The sequence below is a fragment of the Notamacropus eugenii genome, chromosome 3 (assembly GCF_028372415.1).
Source record: "Notamacropus eugenii isolate mMacEug1 chromosome 3, mMacEug1.pri_v2, whole genome shotgun sequence".
NCBI classification, from domain to species: Eukaryota; Metazoa; Chordata; class Mammalia; order Diprotodontia; family Macropodidae; genus Notamacropus; species Notamacropus eugenii.
In genome coordinates this window covers 139,322,168-139,341,370 of record NC_092874.1, presented here as the reverse complement: position 1 = coordinate 139,341,370, position 19,203 = coordinate 139,322,168, and the positions used below count along the sequence as shown (strand labels likewise).

The 19,203-nt window shown below is 35.3% G+C and overlaps 1 protein-coding gene across 2 annotated transcripts in view; it reads left to right on the top strand.

Annotated features, from left to right (window-relative positions):
- Positions 1-19,203, top strand: part of FOXP2 (forkhead box P2) — a 681,601-nt gene that overhangs the window by 227,419 nt on the left and 434,979 nt on the right. For both annotated transcript variants that reach the window (XM_072652988.1, XM_072652985.1), the window contains exon 3: positions 18,765-18,838. The gene's annotated coding sequence lies outside the window, so the exon portion shown is untranslated. The remainder of the gene's footprint in view (positions 1-18,764; positions 18,839-19,203) is intronic.

Sequence of the window (19,203 nt, the reverse complement as noted above, 5' to 3'; positions counted from 1 at the left end):
TATTATTTTATTATAACTAATAAGGAGCAGGATGTTTGGGAAAAACCTGGGAAAACTTATATAGACTCGTTCCAATTGAAGTGAGCAGAATCAGGAGAATATTGTACATAATAACAATATTATATTTATGATCAGCTATGAATGACTTATCTGTTTTGATCAATGTAATCATCATTCTAAGACAAATCTTGAGGGAATTATGATGAAAATTGCTATTCACCTCCAGAGAGAGAATTGATAGAGTATGATTGCAAATTAAAGCATAATTTTTCTTCCACTTTCTTAAATTTTCTTGCTTTTTTGCAACATGACTAATGTAGAAATATACTTTGCATGCTTTCACATCTATAATTCTATATTCTTGCCTTCTCAATGGGTGGGAGAGGGATGGGAAGGAAGTAGAGATTCGAACACAAAATTTAAAAATAAATTTAGAATAATACTTTAAAAATCAAGTTAGATAATTTTTTTAAAAAACTAAAAACTTAGTTTCATTAATTCATTATTTTGCTTAAATTTTGTTAATATCTTTATTATTTTATGGATTTCTGTTTTGCTGATTAATAAAATGCTAATTTGTTGGTTTTCTGGAATTCAAAAAAAATGCATACCCAATTCATTGACCTACTGTTTTTCTCTTTTATTGATGAAGCTATGTTAAAGATATAAAATTTCCCCTAAGAGCTGCTTTGGCTGCATTCCCAAAGTTAGCTACGTTGTCTCATTGTCATTATCTTTAGTGATTATTGTCCATTGTTTCTATGTTTTATTCTTTCACCCACCCATTCTTTAGGATCAAGTTACTTAATTTCCTATTAATTTTTAGTCATTTCTTTATTGGTTCTCAATTGAATATATTTTCCTTGCATTGTGGTCAATAAAATATGAATTTGATATTTCTGCATTTGTTTGTGACATTTTATGCCCTAATACATGATTAATTTTTGTAGTGATGCCATGAATTGTTGAAAATATGTGTATTCCTATCTATTCTTGTTTGGTAATCCACAGAAGCCTTTCTAAAATTCTATTCACTGCCTTCACTTTTTCTAAATCAGAGAAGGAGTAAATTAAGGTTCTCCATTATTATGGTTTTCCTGTTGTTGTTCCATGTTACTTATTTAACCTTTTCTCTTAAGTATTTAGATGCTATGCCATTTTGGTACACGTATCTTTAGTATTGATGTTCATTGTCTTTGATACTTTTGAGGAAAATAGTTTTTCTATTTGTCTTTTTAAATAAATCTATTTTTGTTGTTGGTTTTTCTGGGTTTTACCCATGCCAAGCATAATAGGTTTTGTTCTTTTAATTTTGTATGAATTTTTCTGTTTTAAGTGTGTTTTTTATTAACTGCATCGTTGGATTCCACTTTCTAACCTATCCTGCTGTATAGTCTTTTGTTTTAAATCTGAGTTTCCAATTTTTATTATTAGCTGTGTATTTTCCTCTATCCTATTCAGTTGTGCTTCTTTTCTTTGTTTCCCCCCAACCCCATCCCATCTTTTATAAACAGAAAAAAAAAAGATAGTGATGAGAAAGGAGTGACTTCAGCAGCAATAAGCTCTCTTGCCCCTCTCTTCTGTACCTTACCTGGAGCTCAATAGAAGACTTATCTTTTTATTTTTTATCAACCTCTTCTTGAAATGCACTCGCTTTAGAGTTTGTTTTGCTTAGTACTAATCTCTCTGTTAGCCTTTTCTCCTTTTCATTCCTGCCTTTCAATTCTTCCATTTCCTTCTTATTTCCCTATTGTGTTGAATGTATTTCTTTACCCAACTGTGTATCTATATTTTAACATTCAAATAAAAGTGAGATTTAAGTGTCATCCACCTCTTTGTATAGATTTCCCTCTGTGTACCCCAGCTGTGTGAGATAGCTTCCCCCCATTGTCCCCCTCCCCTAATGTATTTTTCTTCCCTTCCCATGTAACAGAATCACTGCCAGACTCTGTTTCTGAGATTCCCCCATTTACTCCTGATGATGATAGAGCCCTGAGAGAATACACATATCCTCTCCTTATATAAAAATGTAAATAATTTATCTTTGTTTTGTCCTACTTATATTTTACTTCTTTATGTTGCTCTTGACTTCTGTGTTCACAAGTGAGAATTTCTATTTTATTATGGTCTTTTTATCAGTGATGCTTGGAACTTCTCAATTTCATGACAGATGTATTTCCTGCCCTGTATGATTATACTCACTTTTTCTATGTGAGTTATTCTTGGTTTTTCAATTTCTAGAATATTGTATTCTGATGTCTCTGCTCCTTTATAATGGCAGCTATGAAATCTCTTATGATCTTCACTATGTCTTCTCAGTCATTGAATTCCTTCGTGGCAGCCTACATTATTTTAAAAAAAATTGACCTGGACATGCTGAATTTTGACTATAGTGTTTCTAGGATTTTCCTTCCTGGGGTTTCTCCCAGGAGTTGATGAGTAGATTTTTTTATTTTCACTTTATCCTCAGGTGCTAAGGTATCTGGATGATTTTCTTTTCTTGAAATATAAAGATGTCTAATCATGATTTTTTTTATCAGGGATTTCAGGTGATCCAGGGTTCCTAAATTATCTTTCCTTGTATTTTTCAGGTCAGTTCTATTTGTTATAAACACCTCGTATTTTTTTTCTAGTTTGCAGTCATTTGATTTTTAAAATATTTTTACTTGCCTCCTAAAGTCATTAGCATCTATTTGGTAAATTCTGATTTTCAGGTAGTTTGGTTCTTGGGTAAATTTTTGTATTTGCTGTTCCAAGCTGTTAATTCTCTCTTCCTTAGCTCCCATTTTCTTCTCTCTACCATTCTTTTTAAAGTTATTTTTAGCCTTTTAAAAAAGAAATCTTGCTTTATCTTTTGTAGGAGATTTTGCTTATAAATATTTTGGAGTCATTTTCTCGTTCTACATTTGTGTCTTGAATATCTTTAATAGTGGGATTGTCATTTTGTTTGCTCATTCTTCCAGCCAGCCTTTCAACTTCAGGTTGTTTTAGGAATGTGCCCTTCAAGCATCTGGAGGGAAGGTCTAGGGGGAGGTTATAATACTAGCACTTTCTTAGGTCAGTTGAATCTTAGGAAGAAGTGAGGCTCTTACGAATCGTTAAACAGTTAACAAAAGGTTTACTTTCCTCTAACATAGCAAGGGTACGTAACAAAGATATAGTTGTATTAGTTTCTCTGGACATGGTCCTTTTCATCTCTTTTGTGAACTCATTGGTTCATCAGGGAAGGATATGGTGAAGAACGTAAATTTTATGGTTTTCAGAAATCTACCATATCTGAGAATACTAGATTAGATTACATGTAGGTTGCTACTTGTTAGACCTTCGATCTTCAGGAAGCCGTATCGGGAAAGCTGGATCCAATCAGGTCCTGAGGACAGCTTTGTCTTCTTTTAGTCAAAGTATCCCCATCATGGAAATCCTGGTTTTGTCATAGCTTGTGTCCTCTTGGGTCTTTCTATAACTCTCCTGAGGTTTTGGAGTTTTATATTATTCCAGGGGCAGGTTAGGCTAGGGCTCTGTTAACTTTCAGTGATCCAGGGCAACAGCCTTCTGGTGTGAGCTCTGTAAGTTCCCGATCTGGATTTGTATTTGAGGAGCAGACTCAGAGGGCTTGAGCATAGTTGGAGTTATAGTACACAGCTGTAGGATTTGGTCACTATCAGCAAGGTAGAAAACCCTGCAGGTTCAGAGTGTCAGAACTATAGGAAACTCTCTTATCTGGGATTCTTGCATTGATTATTCTGCCGTGGGCTTCAGAGTGGACTGTCGGGTAGAATTGAGACCCCATTTCTCATGTGGACAGAGCCATCCAGATAGATTGCTTATAAACTTGCTGTTTGCTCAGTATGTACTCTAAGACTCAACACTGCTCATTCTGGAATGTCACACCTAGATGTTGATCCTCTCCTTGGTCTGCCTTGGATCTGTGTAGTGTGCCATTTGAAAACTCTTTCTGCACTGTGATTATGGTCGGTGCTCCCCATAGGGGTCTAGGACCACTTATTTGTTGAGAAATCCTGGTACTCTTTCAGTTCTTGTTCAATGGAATTCTCCAGGTAGCAGGTAACTGGATGGACCCCATTCCAAGTGTCCACAGGCTTCTCGGTCTGTCTCTTTGCTCCTCTAGTTCTAGGGGAAAAAAAAGGCTCAGTGGTTTGTTTGTTTTTTCTTGAATTTCCCAATCAAGATTTGGTCTGATGCATTTTCTAGATCCTTAGTGTAATTAAAATGTAGAATTGTTATGGTATATAGTTAAAAGTATTAGTTGTTGGGGTTTTTAAAAAAATTTTTCCCTTCTCATAGAATCTAGTTCTGGACCTAGCCCATTCTCACCTCTCTTCTTGGCTTTAATCATCTTAGCACTACTCAACTACACCCTCAACCCTTAAACTTTCATTCTTCCCATTGCCCAAGGAAAATACTTCCTTCCTTTAAAATTTCTTTTAAAACACCAATACAACCTTTTGAAAAACTTGCCAGATAAAAAGCCCCAAAACATTAATACATTCAACTATTGTTACAACACAAATTATAAATACCAAAACATCATCTTCTTTTCAGAGAGTGCCTCCTACAAAGACAAGGGACTGCTGAAAGTTTCTTTAATACGGGATTTTTCATATTATGCAGTTTGTTATAACCAAATCAGAAAAGCATTATAATTACAGGCCATCTGCTGAAGCATAGAAATAACCTCATTATAGGAATCCAAATACTACAGTGGTATTTGTTGAAAGAGGATAGTATCTGTATGTTGGGAGAGTAACAGAAAACTCCCCTTTGAACTGGAGCTAGCCAAACTTACAGGTTTCAGCTTAGAATTCATATTTATGGACTAAGAATGTCTGTGATTTGAAAGTAGCCTCTCAAGTTTCCATGCAAGCTGTGCATGTCAGTCTTTTTTCTTCCACAAAGCATCCATCTCTGTCAGCACAGAGTGTCAGGAAACAGAGCTAGCATGGGAGAACAGGTTAGTTCAGGCAGTCCTGGAGCTGGGGCTTCTGATGTTCTCAGGGCTGTTGTCTCTACAATGTATGTTTCTGTTGGTGTCACCGTGTGCTGTGATGATAGGCAAAGGCTATGTTTCTCACATGCTAAAACGAGGAAAATCAATTCCAGAGTTCCAAAGAACCTAGAGAAGGCACAACTTGTAGGTCAGGAGGTCACTGGTTCTTGGTGCTGTGGGTCCATGACAGTACTACTATTTTTAAAGGGTGAGTTAGAAATACCAGCCTTAGGACTTCCCAGAGACCATTTTTACCCTCTAGAAATACTCTTTGTTTTCACACTGTTGTGGAAGCTCATAAAACATGAGTTTATATTGGGGAATGAAGAAAAGAATTCTAGTTTTGCTGAGAACAGTAAACATGAGTTTTCAAGGAAAAATATAGACAAAGGGGAAAATTATGATCCTGCCATTTAATGAATTATGATAATTCATTAAATAATTCAATAATTCATTATAGTAATGCAAATTATTATTATATTGTAAAGGATAAACCTAGTTTCAGGATCTTTTAGCCAATGATGGAAATGAGCCTTAAATGCCTGACTTAACTTGAGATTGATTTTACATGTGGGGAGAAAAACAAAAGCAAAAGTTTTCCTTCTTTTAGCTGATGAAGTCAGGTCATTTGTGGAGGCTGGTTGGTCATTACTTTGTTTTTCCTTGGTTTTGAATTTCTTTTTTTGACCTCATAAAACTAGAATGAAATACATCCTGCCACTTAGTCATGTAGCTACATATAGTCACTGATTTCAACGTTCCTGTTTTATCATTAGTAAATGGAAAATGAAGGCAAAGTGGCATATTGGATAGAAGGCTATGGAGTCATTAATATCTGAGCTCCTGTCTTTTTTTCCTGTACGTACTGGTTGTGTGATCCTGGGCAAGTCACTTAGAATCTCTCAGTCTGTCCTTTGTCTCCCTTTTCCCCTGTCCCCATCCTAAATACCCCATTCCAAATCCTAAATCTTTTAAAGCTCTGAATTAGAAATATTGCTGATGTGAATAAGTTGAGGCAATTTTCCTACTGAAATTTTCTACTCTGATGAAATCATAGTTCTGGACTGCCTCCCTGCCCTACCCAACCATGGAAAATACACAAAATATAAATTGCATACTAGATTTATTCCAAAAAGGAATCCAGATTAGAGTCTATACCTTCATGGCCTTACATGTTTATGAAAATGCAAATTTGAGCAAGAAGTAAAGTTTGGTCCCTCCGTCTAAATTTTTCTTAATGTCTATTTCTGTCAGCCTCAGTTTCCTCATCCGTAAATTGTGAGTAATGATAATAGTACCTGCCTCACAGGTTGATGTGGAGATCAAATGAGGTAATATTGGCTTAGCGTGGTGCCTGGAACACAGCAGGCACTTAATAAATGCTTATTTCCTTCCCTTGAGAGAGGAAATAATGTCTGAGCTAAGCCTTGAAGGAAGATAAATATTGTAACAGGTGGAGATAAGATTGGAATGCATCCTAGATATAAGATATAACTTGAGTGAGCTCATAGGAAAGATGGATTGCCAACTGTGAAAAATAACTAGTAGTCTGGTTTGACTTAAGTCAATTCACTTCATCTCAACACACCTTTTATTAAATGCTTAATTCATTCAGGGCATTGTATTAAACAAGTTTTCTTTTTTGTCTTATATTAGTAACTGCTCTGGGTCCAATGGGTTGGATCACTGAACCCATTCCTTTTCCACTAAGGGTCCCATTCACTGTGGGCCCACACATGCATTACTATATTGGTCCACCCATTGAGAATTCTCTTTTCTTCTTGCTGGCCAACTGACCACAGATATCATATAACTATAATCTGCTTTTAGCTACAGCAAATTTTTTGTGTATTTATTTATAGGATTCTGGATAGTTCAGTTCATCTCACTAATTTCATAGTAAGGAGATTACTGTGAGTATAAGATGTAAAATTTGGACTGAATACTTGCAGAGTTTAGGATATCCCTGGAAATGTTTTTTTTTTAAACATATAAAGAAATCAAATATTCATATTTTTGTGATATGCTTTTTTTCTCCTAATAGTAAGGCAGAGAAGAATATTTAAGTTAATGTGGTTGGTTCATTAAGTCTACAATTAATGGAAGTTATTCTGTACTATCCCCTTGTCATTATCTGAAGAGAATTTATCTTGGATTTATTCCTCGTTATTTAAGTGCTTATCCACAACTAAATATTTGCAACATGATGCCACTGTTTGGCTTTTCATTCTTTGACAACTCCAATTTATGACCAGAGCTATTTAATAGCATCATTTGAGTGATTTATTTTACACTGGAAAGGTAAAGTCTGCTCTATTGATGTTTATCAGAATATAAATAATATTTGCTGTAATTAGTGTCCCTAATATTCTAATATCCCTTCTGAATTAAGTATAATTGCATATTGTAAGTATATAGTATATGTATATTCTTTTATGTTTCTTTTTGTTTCAGCTCAGACCTGTGTTTTCATCAGTGTAAGGAACTTGGGAGTTTGGACACTCACTGGAGCAGTGATAATTAGGAACTTCTTTGTACCTTGTCTTAGAGTGCTGCCAATCAGCTCAGAGAGCCTAGGAAGCTTGCCCCATGGCCACATAAACTATATTAGTCGGAAGCAAGAGTGCAACTCATCTTCTTCACTGCCAGGCTCCTGCCCTCTTAATTCACAGAAATAGAGCTAAACGAAGCCCCCCCCTTTTCTTCTTAAAGAGCAATTATCAGACCCCAAAATAGATCATGAGCCTTATTTTGTCGTATGATATGGACCCAAACAGATACCATTCATGCGATGTCTTATAGATCTAAATATACCAAATGGGAATAAGATCTTTCTTTTTATTTTACTTGCAAAAGCAATCCTTTGTTCTCCAGAAACATTATGCCTGACAGCCAGCAAAATAGTTTGTAAGACAAAGAAATGGTAGTGTTGCTGAATTCGTGTTCAAAATATTTTAACTTAAATGGAGAACCAATCCCAAATAAGAAAACTAAGGTATTTGAACCTGAGTTTCCTCCTTGACACCTCTCTAGGCTACTTAATTGAGTGGCTAGTGAGTGAAAGAGACTGACAAATGACATTGACAAATTGTATTAGAATAGTTCTTTGTAAAGGGCATTGATAGCTGTGTAATTTTGTGATTAACTTCCAACCACCAGCCATTAACCTTAAGCGCTCTACTTACTGTTGTAAAAATGGTTGGGAAAGCAACTTTCATGATTATGGCTCCATGTACATATTTGACAGAAACGTTTCAGCCAGAGGATCTCGTCCTAGCGTGTAGACAGGTCAAAAGAATAAAGAGTCCTGGCCTGGGAGTTGAGAAACACAGGTTCTAGTCCTACCTCACCAACTCTGCCCTATGGGTATCATTGCCCTTATCTGTAAAATTAGAGGATTAGAAAAATGGCCTCTACCATCCTATCCAGCTCTAACATGCTATGTTTATAAAATCCATTGTTAAAGATAGCTCAGTATCTCAGTGTTGCTTTCTGAATTTTTGAGTCCTTTTCGTTACCTTGCAGATGCATGATATAATGGGTACTTTTTCTTTCTTACCTTACCCTAGAATGTAGGGGGAAATAGTCAACCCTCCCACTGTTAAGGCTGTTTGCATTGAGGAATCTCATGAAAGAAGTAGCTTTTGAATGAAAAGGTCTAGGAATATGTAGTATTAAATCAATTAGCATACATACCATACGACATTGAATATGTTCTAACTCGTATAAATGGTTGAACAGAAAATATTTTTAATGGAACTTCTTACAAAATATGTTCACTTAATAACTATCATTTTTTTCAAAGCAAATAAAATGATGCAGTGATTTTTAACACAAATAAGTCCTCCCACTTATTGACCTTGGTAATTTGCTTTTATTTGATGCTATACATTGTTTAAAATATTAGCCACATTTATGATAAAAAATAGATTGAAAAGATGAATTGTAATAATAGACAGTTTTGTAGAAAGTTTACTGAATGGTGGTATTCAAAAGAAATTAGAGCATTATTATTTTAATGCATTGGAAACTTGACAGCAGTGGTCATCCTTGAGCTCTAAAAGAAAACAAAATATCTTCCCCCCAAAAAAAAATCTCTCAAAGAATAGAATGATGCCCTACTGTGTTCCCTTAGTAGTAAATGAATAGGAAAGAGACAGAGATGGACCTACAGGTGACATTCTGTTGGAGAGATACTTAGTAGGCCTTATGAATAGACTGAAAAAAGTACAGGAGGAAAATAGATGGGGGAAGAAACCAAGAAGAAATCCATAAAGACAAGTGACTTGAAGAATGATACTTGAAATGAATTGATACTTCCTTTTAAGGGCTCTTATTACGTACTCATATATTATAGAGGACAAGCTCTCATTGATGTTTTTACTTTTTTCTCCTGCTAACTGAGGCTCCCAAAACTCTGTTTTGGATCTTCTTCTCATTATTAGAAGTGTATAAGCTAGGGCTGGATATGGCTGAATCAGATCAAAATGTAGTTGGGAAATTTTAAAAAATAAAAATACTGAACAACATAGATAATGTTAATTTGTGGTTTTCTAAGTCAATCTGTTGCCTTTAGGGATGCCATTTATTTGAGACTGACAAGCTGCTGTATATTATTGTTTGGTGATCTCATCACCTCCCATGGATTCATTTCTTTGCAGATGATTCACAGATATATTTATCCACCTCCAACCTCACTCTTGACCTGTAGTCTCGTATCACCAGCTGTTTTCTGGACATCTCAAACTGGATGTTCTATAGATATTTTAAACTCACTATGTCCCAAATGGAGATTTTCAACCAAATCCTTCCTTCTTTTGAACTTTACTGTTGGGCACCACTATCTTCCCAGTCATCCAGACTCACAACTTCAGTGTCATTGTCTCTTACTCCCTATATCCAGTCAGTTTCCAAAGCTTGGGGATTGTACCTTCAAAACATTTATACAGCCTTTTCTCTCTAAAATTGCCACTGCTGTGCTGCTACCCTCCTATTCTCCAATTACTGACCTTCCTGTGTTCCTTTAAGTCCCAACTAAAATCCTACCTTGCACACGAAGCCTTCTCTAATCCCTCTTAATTCTACTCTACTATTTAGAGTATTAAAATAATATAGTGGTTAGTTTTCCTGCTTCAGGTCTCCTACCCCCAACTGCAGTTCAAACTGATCTATCTTCCTTAAGCACACATCTGACCATGTCAAACCCCCCACTCCAATTCAATCAGCACCAGTGGCTTGTTTTACCTTTAGAATCAAATATAAAAATTCTTTGGCTTTCAAATCCTTTCATAACTTGGAGCCTGCCTTGCTTTTCTAGTCTTTTTAAAACTTATTATACCCTCTTCAGCCCTTACCTTACACTGTGCCATCTAGTGATACTGGCCTTCCTACTAATCCTTGCAGAAGACAATCCATCTCCCAACTCTTGGCATTTTCACTGGTTGTACCTCATGCCTGGAATTCCTCTCCTTCCTTATCTCCATCTCCTGGCTTCCCTGCCTTCTTTCAGGTCCTAGCTAAAATCCTACCTTCTGCAAGAAATGTTTTCTGATCTACCTTAATGCTTGTTCCTTCCCCCTATGGTTTGTTTCCAATTTATCTTGTTTATATCTTGTTTGTATATAATTTTTAGCATGTTGTTGCCCCTGTCCCACCTCCATTAGAATGTGAGTTCCTGGAGGACAGAGATTTTGTTTGTTTGTTTTTTGCCTTTCTTTGTATCTCTAGTCTTTAGCTTGGTGCCTGAAACATAGTAGGTGCTGAACTAATTCTTGTTGACTTCACCCTTTAGTAAGGCAAATTATATTTTTAGTTCAAAACAAAGTCATTAAATAGTAGGAAAATTCTCAGTAGAACATTCTTCCCAAAGTTGTGCAAATACATATACCCTTGGTGGAGAGGGTGAACATATATAATGATCACTCATAAGAGGTATTTATGTGGAGGAACATGTGGCCAGAATGCGTGGAGGGAGGAACAGTTTAGACCTTTGATACCACAAGACTGCCCATGTCTTCTGGTGGTGGCACTGTATTGTAAATATACTCATGGTGACTGCTGTGTACATCTTTCTGCTGATGTATGGCTCCTCTTGGGCAGCTTGATTGCCCAGTGAATAAGAACACCTGGCCTGGGTCAGGAAGACGTGAATTCAGATGTGGCCTCAAACACTTAACTAGCTGTGGGACCTTGGGCAAATTCCTTAACCTGTTTGTCTTAATCTACTGGAGAAGTAAAAGGTAAACCACTCCAGTGTATTTGTCAAGAAAACCTCATGGCCAGTATGGTCTATGGGGTCATAAAGAGTCAACTGAAAGAGTGAACAAAGTGGCTGCCCACATCCCTGTTGGTCCCAGCTGGGGTAGCTACTGACCATGTAGTCTTTGGCTGGCATTGCTCCATGCCATTATAGTCTACCCATTTTTTTTCAGGACTAGCCAGGCCAATATCAGCTTCAGTCTGCTAGGGTATGAAGGTCTGAACATCTCCCTGATAAGTCCTTAGTCATAACCACCACACCTAGTTAACAAAAGCCTGAGTGCCTCAGGCTAAGATTAAATATTTTCTTTGAGATTCCTGTGTCTGTTGGAGATCAAAGTCCTCAGAGATAACTATGTGATTTAGGGTTAAATACTATCCCCCCAATATTTTCTGGTTTAGAATGCAAATGAATTGAAGCCATGCCAAAAATAAACTAAAGGAGGCTGTGACGTTATTCTCCATCTATCTGATCCATCCTTCCTATCTTACTATGAAAATCCATAGAGCAACAAAGCCTGACTGCTTTCGTGCTATATTTTGATCTGCAAAAAAACCTCAGGCTCCCCACATTTGTAAATATATCCTACATTTCTCCATTTCTGCTGGCAAAGGATATCATGAACTATTAGTGTTGCAGGAGTTACTATAAACATATTTGTTACCAAACCTGAAATAAAAAAGAAATAACACTGGTGTTAACAGGAGTATAAAGCACTGAAGTTGAGTGACTGAATTCAGTTCAGTACAGTAAATACTTATTAAATACCTGTTGTGTGCAGGGTTCTATGCCAGACCCTGGTAAATCATTTAAAGTTTTGTAGTCGCAGAGCTGGGAGTGGTTCTTCAGTAGTAGGGGAGGTGGAGCTGAGAATGGTGGTAGGAAGTTACTTACCATCTATGACCATGAGCATGACATTGAACCTCTGCGAACTTTACACCGGAGGCAGTAGTACCTGACTTGGTTTCCCCATTGTTGTTGGGATGACCAAATGAATAAGTACTTTGGAGACTATAAAAATCACACCATGATCATTTTTAAAGGTATTAAACATCACTGATATACAGATCACTTTCTGCATTATGGCATTGCTTAATGCAGAATTGATACTCCATCCTATTTGATTTACTTTTCCTAAACCAGAGTTATGCATATGTGAAAATATTGATCTTCCCCCCCCTAAAAATAAAGAAACCCCTAAACCTCAATAGGTGCGAGGAGACGTGCAAATTTAGGTAAAAAGTAGTCTCTGCCCTCAAGTAACTTAGAGACTAGACATGAATAACATGCCAACGAACATACCTGTCATAAACTGTGACATAAATTAACATTTCTGTCAAAAATTGGGTAATGCTAATCAATTAGCCTTTTATTAATGCTAGTTATCAGTGTTGGCCAGCATTGAAAATGGGAACAACTTTACAAATAGATTTTGTTATATGCAGTTGGACAAAGAAAGAAAAGCACAAAGACAGCCGATCTTTGTACTGATTAAGTTGTTGAGATGATGAAAAATATTTAATATTCACATTATTCAGTATAATCCTCCCATTATAGCATTCCATTGTTTTCCTTTGCAGTCAATGCCTATGTCTCTTCATCTTTCTCTCTTTTTATTCCTACTCCATCTCTGGTCAAACAGAAAACAATAAAAACGATGTATTTTTTAGAGGGAATTCATTTTTATTGACTTTTTACTGCATTATTGAGCTCCCACTGAGCACAGGCCTCTGTAGTAGGCATTATAGTGAACTCCAGCCTGTATTCTAACCCTGATTGGTTTCAGCCTTCTACCTATAGATGTAAAATATTCAACCCTTGGGTCAACAGACAGAATTCAGACACTGTTTTATTGCCTGAAGTAGTCTTTCAAGTCTTAAAAATCTTTCTCCTTCTAGTCACACCCCCCAGAGGCCAGACCATTGCATGAATTTCTGTCTATCTCCAACCAATTTGAAGTTCATAAGTATGTAGATGGCCAGTATGTGTGATTTTCAGAAAATTGATTATTCAGTTTGCCCATTGTGGTTGCGTACATTTGCTTGCTTTATGTTATATGTTAGTCTAATGACTATAATTGGTATAATTATTTTAATGGAATAATTCTAATTGACGGGAAAGTATTTTTTTAACAATCAAAGTTATTCTGAGTGTTTTCTGAAAGGAGAGATGGCAGCTTGATAAGCTTTCTTCTGCCTTCAGAAATTATCAAAGTTGGTTATATTTATTAATTTTATAATGAAAATGGTAAGGAAGTTGAAATATGGTCAAAGGTTTTGTTCTTTACAGGTAAAAGAATTACAGTTTGTGTTACATGGTGACGATTTAGGATGGAAGTTTAATTCTTGTTTTATACTGGCCTGTTTTTCACTCTACTAGGCTCTGTAGTCATTAGTGCTTTGACTCAGAAAATTATATTTGTCAGGCTCACAGGAGAAAGAAGCAGAAACCAAAAAGTAACAGATCTTAAACTGATCTTTTCTTTAGATCCCTGACTCTCTAGAGGAACAATTTAAAATTACTTCTAAAAGTGAATTTGGTTTGATATGTTTTTATATCATTTGAATTTCCCCCTGTATTCTTCCCCTGCCCCCAAGAGCTATGTTTGATAACAAGTATTTATTTTCTTTTAAAAAAAGGAAGAAGAGAGAAAAGTATTATAAATACATTTTTAAAGATCTGGCAGTGTGTGTTACAGCGTACGCTGAAATCTCCCCCGATCTCCGCCTCTGTAAAGGAGTTTATGTGTTCTGAGGTGAGGGTAGGGAGGAAAGATGTCTTCTCATCTCTTTTATCATCTAGCTTGTTCTTTGTAATTTTACAGCATGCCTTTATCACTTGTTTTGTGGTTGTGTTTTTTTTCTACTTACATTGTCGCAGTTGTGTATATTTTTTGTTGACTCTGCTTATCTCAGTTTGCATCAGTTCATGTAAGTTTTATGCTTCTCTAAGCCATATTTATTGTTTCATAATATTCAATTATAAACATGTACCATAATTTCTCTAGCTATTTCCCAATGGATGAGCACATACTTTATTTTCAGTTCTTTCTTACTATAACATATATTATTATAAATATTTTGGGGCATATGAATCCTCTTTCTTTTTATCAGTTATTTCCTTTGGGTATATTCCTAGCAGAGGAATCTTTGGGTAGAGGGTTTGGGCATTTTTAACTACTTTATTTTCATAATTCCAAGTTGCTTTCCAAAATGGTTCTTCTAAATCATAGCTTTCTACTAGCAATATTTTTCCACAACACTTCCAACATTTACCACTTACCTTTTGTCGTAGACGGACATTTTAACTCTCATTTGTTCTTGGCATCCTGGGATAGCATTTAATCAGGTGTGTCTTAATGGATGTTTACTGCATACACAGTATTCTTTCTAAGTATATTTTCCTTTAAAAAACCAAAAGGCCATTTTTAAAAGTTGACTTTTAAGAATTTATTTTTGCTTCTTCTTTACATAGACACTTTGTCAGTGTTTCTCAAAATCACATTCTTTACACAATCCCACAAAGCAGCTGGTGTCTTTTCTCCTAGCATGTGTGCAAGCGCGCACATACATAAACACACACACATATATCAACACAAAAAGGAAAAGAGAACTTACCACACATCTTAGCTCTCTACCTTCCTCCTTCAGCTTACCTGTCAGCTCACTTTAACTCCATTCCAAATTGTGTGGGTCAGCGATGCAAGCTGCTTTATTTATTCAGTTAATTCCAATTTTGTCCCCTGTGCCTGTGAACATGCTAAAAAATATAAAATGTCCAATTAAAAATTGGAAATAGCTTTCTAAAAGAAGCCAAGGACAGATGCAGTATATATATTTGTAGCCTTTCCGAAAAGATAGGTTGAAGACAATGCCAGCCATATGGATTTATTTGTTTTCAAGGTTTATGAATATTTGAATCCATTTCTAACTTTGTAACCTTCTGTCTCTATTTAGCCCCTAGATTCCTGATCTGTTGGCTCCTCATCACCAACTGCGGTTCCCATTTTCTAAAGTTACCTATATTTTTCTTTTTTCTTAATTATTTTCATTAATTTGGCTAAATATTTCCCAGTTAAATGAAAAAATTGACTATCATTTTTAACATTTTTGAGTTCCAAGTTTTCTACCTCTCTTGTGCCAATCCTCAAGAAGTTTGATTTTAATTATACATATGAGGTCATACAAAGTATGTTTCCATATTGGCCAGATTTCAAAAGAAAACACAAAAAATAAAACAATAAAAGTAAAATTTTAAAAAGTATGCTTCAGTTGGCATCAACTCTCCTTTCGGAGGTGGATAGCATTTTTCACGATGGGTCTTTTGTCTTGGATCACCGTACGTAAGTCATTCAAAGTTGATCATCCCTACAGTATTACTGTTGGGTTCCACTGGTTCTGCTCACTTCTCTTTGCATGTATTCATATAAGACTTCCTAGGTTTTCTTCTGAAAACATTCTGTTTGTTATTACTTATAACACAATAGTATTCCATCACAATCATATAACACAACTTATTTAGCCATTCCGAATTGATGGGCATCCCCTTGATTTCCAATTCTTTGCCACCCAAAAAAGAGCTACTATAGATATTTTGAAAAATGGGTCCTTTTCCTTTTCTTTGTAAAAATAACTCCTTTTCGTTTTCTTTGATCTCTTTGGGACACTGATCTAGTAGTTATATTGCGTACTCAAAGGGCATGCACAGTTTAATAGACTTTTGGGCCTAGTTCCAGATTGTTCTACAGAATGATTGGACCAGTTCACAACTCTACCAGCAGTGTGTTAATGTCCCGATTTTTCTACATCTCCTCTAGCATTTGTCATTTTCCTTTTCTTTCATGATAGTCAATCTGATATGTATGAGCTGTTATATCAGAGTTGTTTTAATTTGTGTTTCTCTAACCATTAGTGATTTAGAGCATTTCTTCATGTAATTATTGATAGCTTTGGCCATTTATCAAATGAGGAATGGCTCTTATTTTTATAAATTTGACTCAGTTTCTTATATTTATTCATAAGAGAAACTTGACACAAAATTTTTTCCCCAGGCTTTTTTTGTTTTCCTTCTAATTTTGGTTGCCTTATTTGTGGAAAATCTTTTTAATTTCATGTAATCAAAATTATTTTCCTTCCTGTAATCCCCTCTATATCTTGTTTGAACATTAACTTTTCCCTTATTATTAGATCTGACATACACTTTTTCATGCTCCCCTGATTTACTTATAATATCACCCTTTATGTCTTAAATCATTTATCCATTTTTACCTTGTACTCGGTATATGATGTGAGATGTTGATCTGTCTAGTTTTTGCTGCCCTGTTTTCCACTTTTTAAACAGTAGATTACAGTGGTCATTTACTACTTTGCATAATGTACCTAATCTACTCTGCTGATCCACCACTCTATATCTTTGCCATTACCAGAGTGGTTTGATGATTTCTGCTTTATATTATCATTTGGAATCTGGAACTGCTGGCCTTCCTTTCTTAACATTCTTTGTCATTGATTCCCTTGATATTCTTGATATTTTGATCTTCCAAATGAATTCTACTGATATTTTTTTCTAGTTCTGTAAAATAATTATTTTGTAGTTTGGTATGGCATCGAATAAGTTAATTAACAGGTAGAATTGTCATTTTTATCAGTATTGCCTTGGCCTACCCATAAGCAATTAATATTTCCCCAGTTGTTGAGATCTGTATTTATTTGTGTGAAAGGTGTTTTGTAATTATATTCTTATAATCCCTCAGTTTGTTTTAGGAAATATACTCAAAAATATTTTATACTATATGAAGTTATTTTAAATGCAATTTCTCTTTCTGGGTCTTACTGCTGGGTTTTGTTGGTAGTATATAGAAATGCTAATGATTTATGTGGGTTTATATTATAGCCTGCAACTTTACTGAAGTTGTTAATTATTTCAATTAGTTTTTTAGTTGATTCTCTATATATACCATCGTATCATCTACTAGGGGATGTTTAGTTTTGTTTCCTCCTTCCATATTTTTATTTCTTCAATTTCCTTTTCTCTTTTATTGTTATGAATAGCATTTCTAGTATACTGTTGAGTTATAGTGGTAATAATGAACATACTTGATTCACTCTTGATCCTGTTAAGAAGGCTTCTCCCTTGTTCCCATTCAAGATAATGCTTGCTCTTTGTTTTAGATAAATAACTACTTAACAATTTAAGAAAGACCCCATTGATTCTTATGCTTTGTAGCGTTCTTCCTAGGAATGGTGTTGTATTTTCTCAAAGGAAATCATGATTTCTTTTGGTTTTGTTATTAATTTGGTCAGTTATGGTGATATTATTTCTAATATTGAACCAGTCCTGTATTCCTAGTATCTTTGTTATATACTGCTGTTACCTCCTTGCTAATATTTTATTTAAAATTTTTGCATTGGAAATTGGTCTATGGTTTTCTCTTTTTTTGCTTTCCTGAATTTAGGTTCAAAACCATATTTTGTATCATAACAACATTTCTTTACCTAGTTTTTCAAATATTTTATATAGTGTTGGAATAAATTGTGCTTCAAATAACTGGTAGAATTCACTTACAAATGAAGAAAGTCAAGCACTGAAAGGTGGAACCTGCTGGATGATCTCTCCCTCACTTATAGCTTTCTTAAAGTCAGTCTATTTCTCAGAAATCATTTACAGTTCTCCAAAACATAACAAATGAGGTTTTAATGACTAGTTTGCTACATAAGTCCCTCTATAATCTGGCTTTCTACCCTTACCTAATATTAGTCCTTTTGTCATATACTATGGAGTCTACCCAAGATAGACTACCTACCAATTTATTGAACACATCCCACATTCTTCTGCATTCCTCTTTTTGCTTACATATTTACCTATGCCTAGAATGTCCTTCACAACACTTGTCACTTTTACCTGTTGAAAATTTACCCATCTTCTAATAGTAAGGTTCAAATAGGGAAATTTGCATGAACAGCCAGATATAAACCCTCTCCCCATCAGAACTCTCAGACCTTTTAAATTATATCCCTTTTGGACACATTCCAACTTGTAGCACTATTATTATTTGTATATATCTTTTAAGCTCTTTGTGGGCAGGTACATATTTGGTTTATTTTTGTCCTTCCCTTAGCATCTAGTACAATAGTCTGTGCTTAGGAGATGCTTAATAAATTTTTGTTGAATTCAGTCATGAATCATTTATCAGCCCCCTGCTGGATTCTAACCCCTGTATTGGGTGCCGGTGATAGAGTGACAAAAATGTAAAGTTCCTTCTCTCAAGGAGCATACATTATTTGATGAATTAATCCACTGCAATACATAGACTAGAGGATTTAAAATTCTATCAAGGCGGGGAATCACATTATGCAGACCTAAAAACTCACAGCATTGACCAATTTTCTTGTAGTAGAGTTTAAAGATTTTATGTTCTAGGAAGTTCATTGAACTAATTGTGAAGTAAATTACAGGTTATTTTCCAAAGCAATAAAGATTTTTCTTGTCTATTAACAGGCTCATTGTAATGTGATGCTGGACCTGAACTTAAAGTTGAATTAGGAAGTTTTGTGCAGACCTGGAAGAAGCAGGTAAATTATTTGTTACAGTTTCTGCTAATGTCATCCATTCTACCTTCTCCATTACTTATGTTGCCAAATTTTATTTCCTTGGAGCATGATCATTTCTATAAAATTTGGCTTAATGCAAAGACATTAATCCTGGTGATAAGACAAGCATAGATAAGATTATTTTTATTGCATATTATTTTGGACTTCTTTCTCATCATGCATCTTCCTGTTTTTTCTTCTTCTTTCCAGTTCTCAAGCCTAGCATTGAGTTTGGAGTTTATCTGGGAAATTAGTGTGGGTTAGAAATAGGGAGATATGGATGGAGTCTAGACCTGTACGGGGAATGCCTATTCAAAAAAGCACCCATTATGCAGGGACTTCTTCTC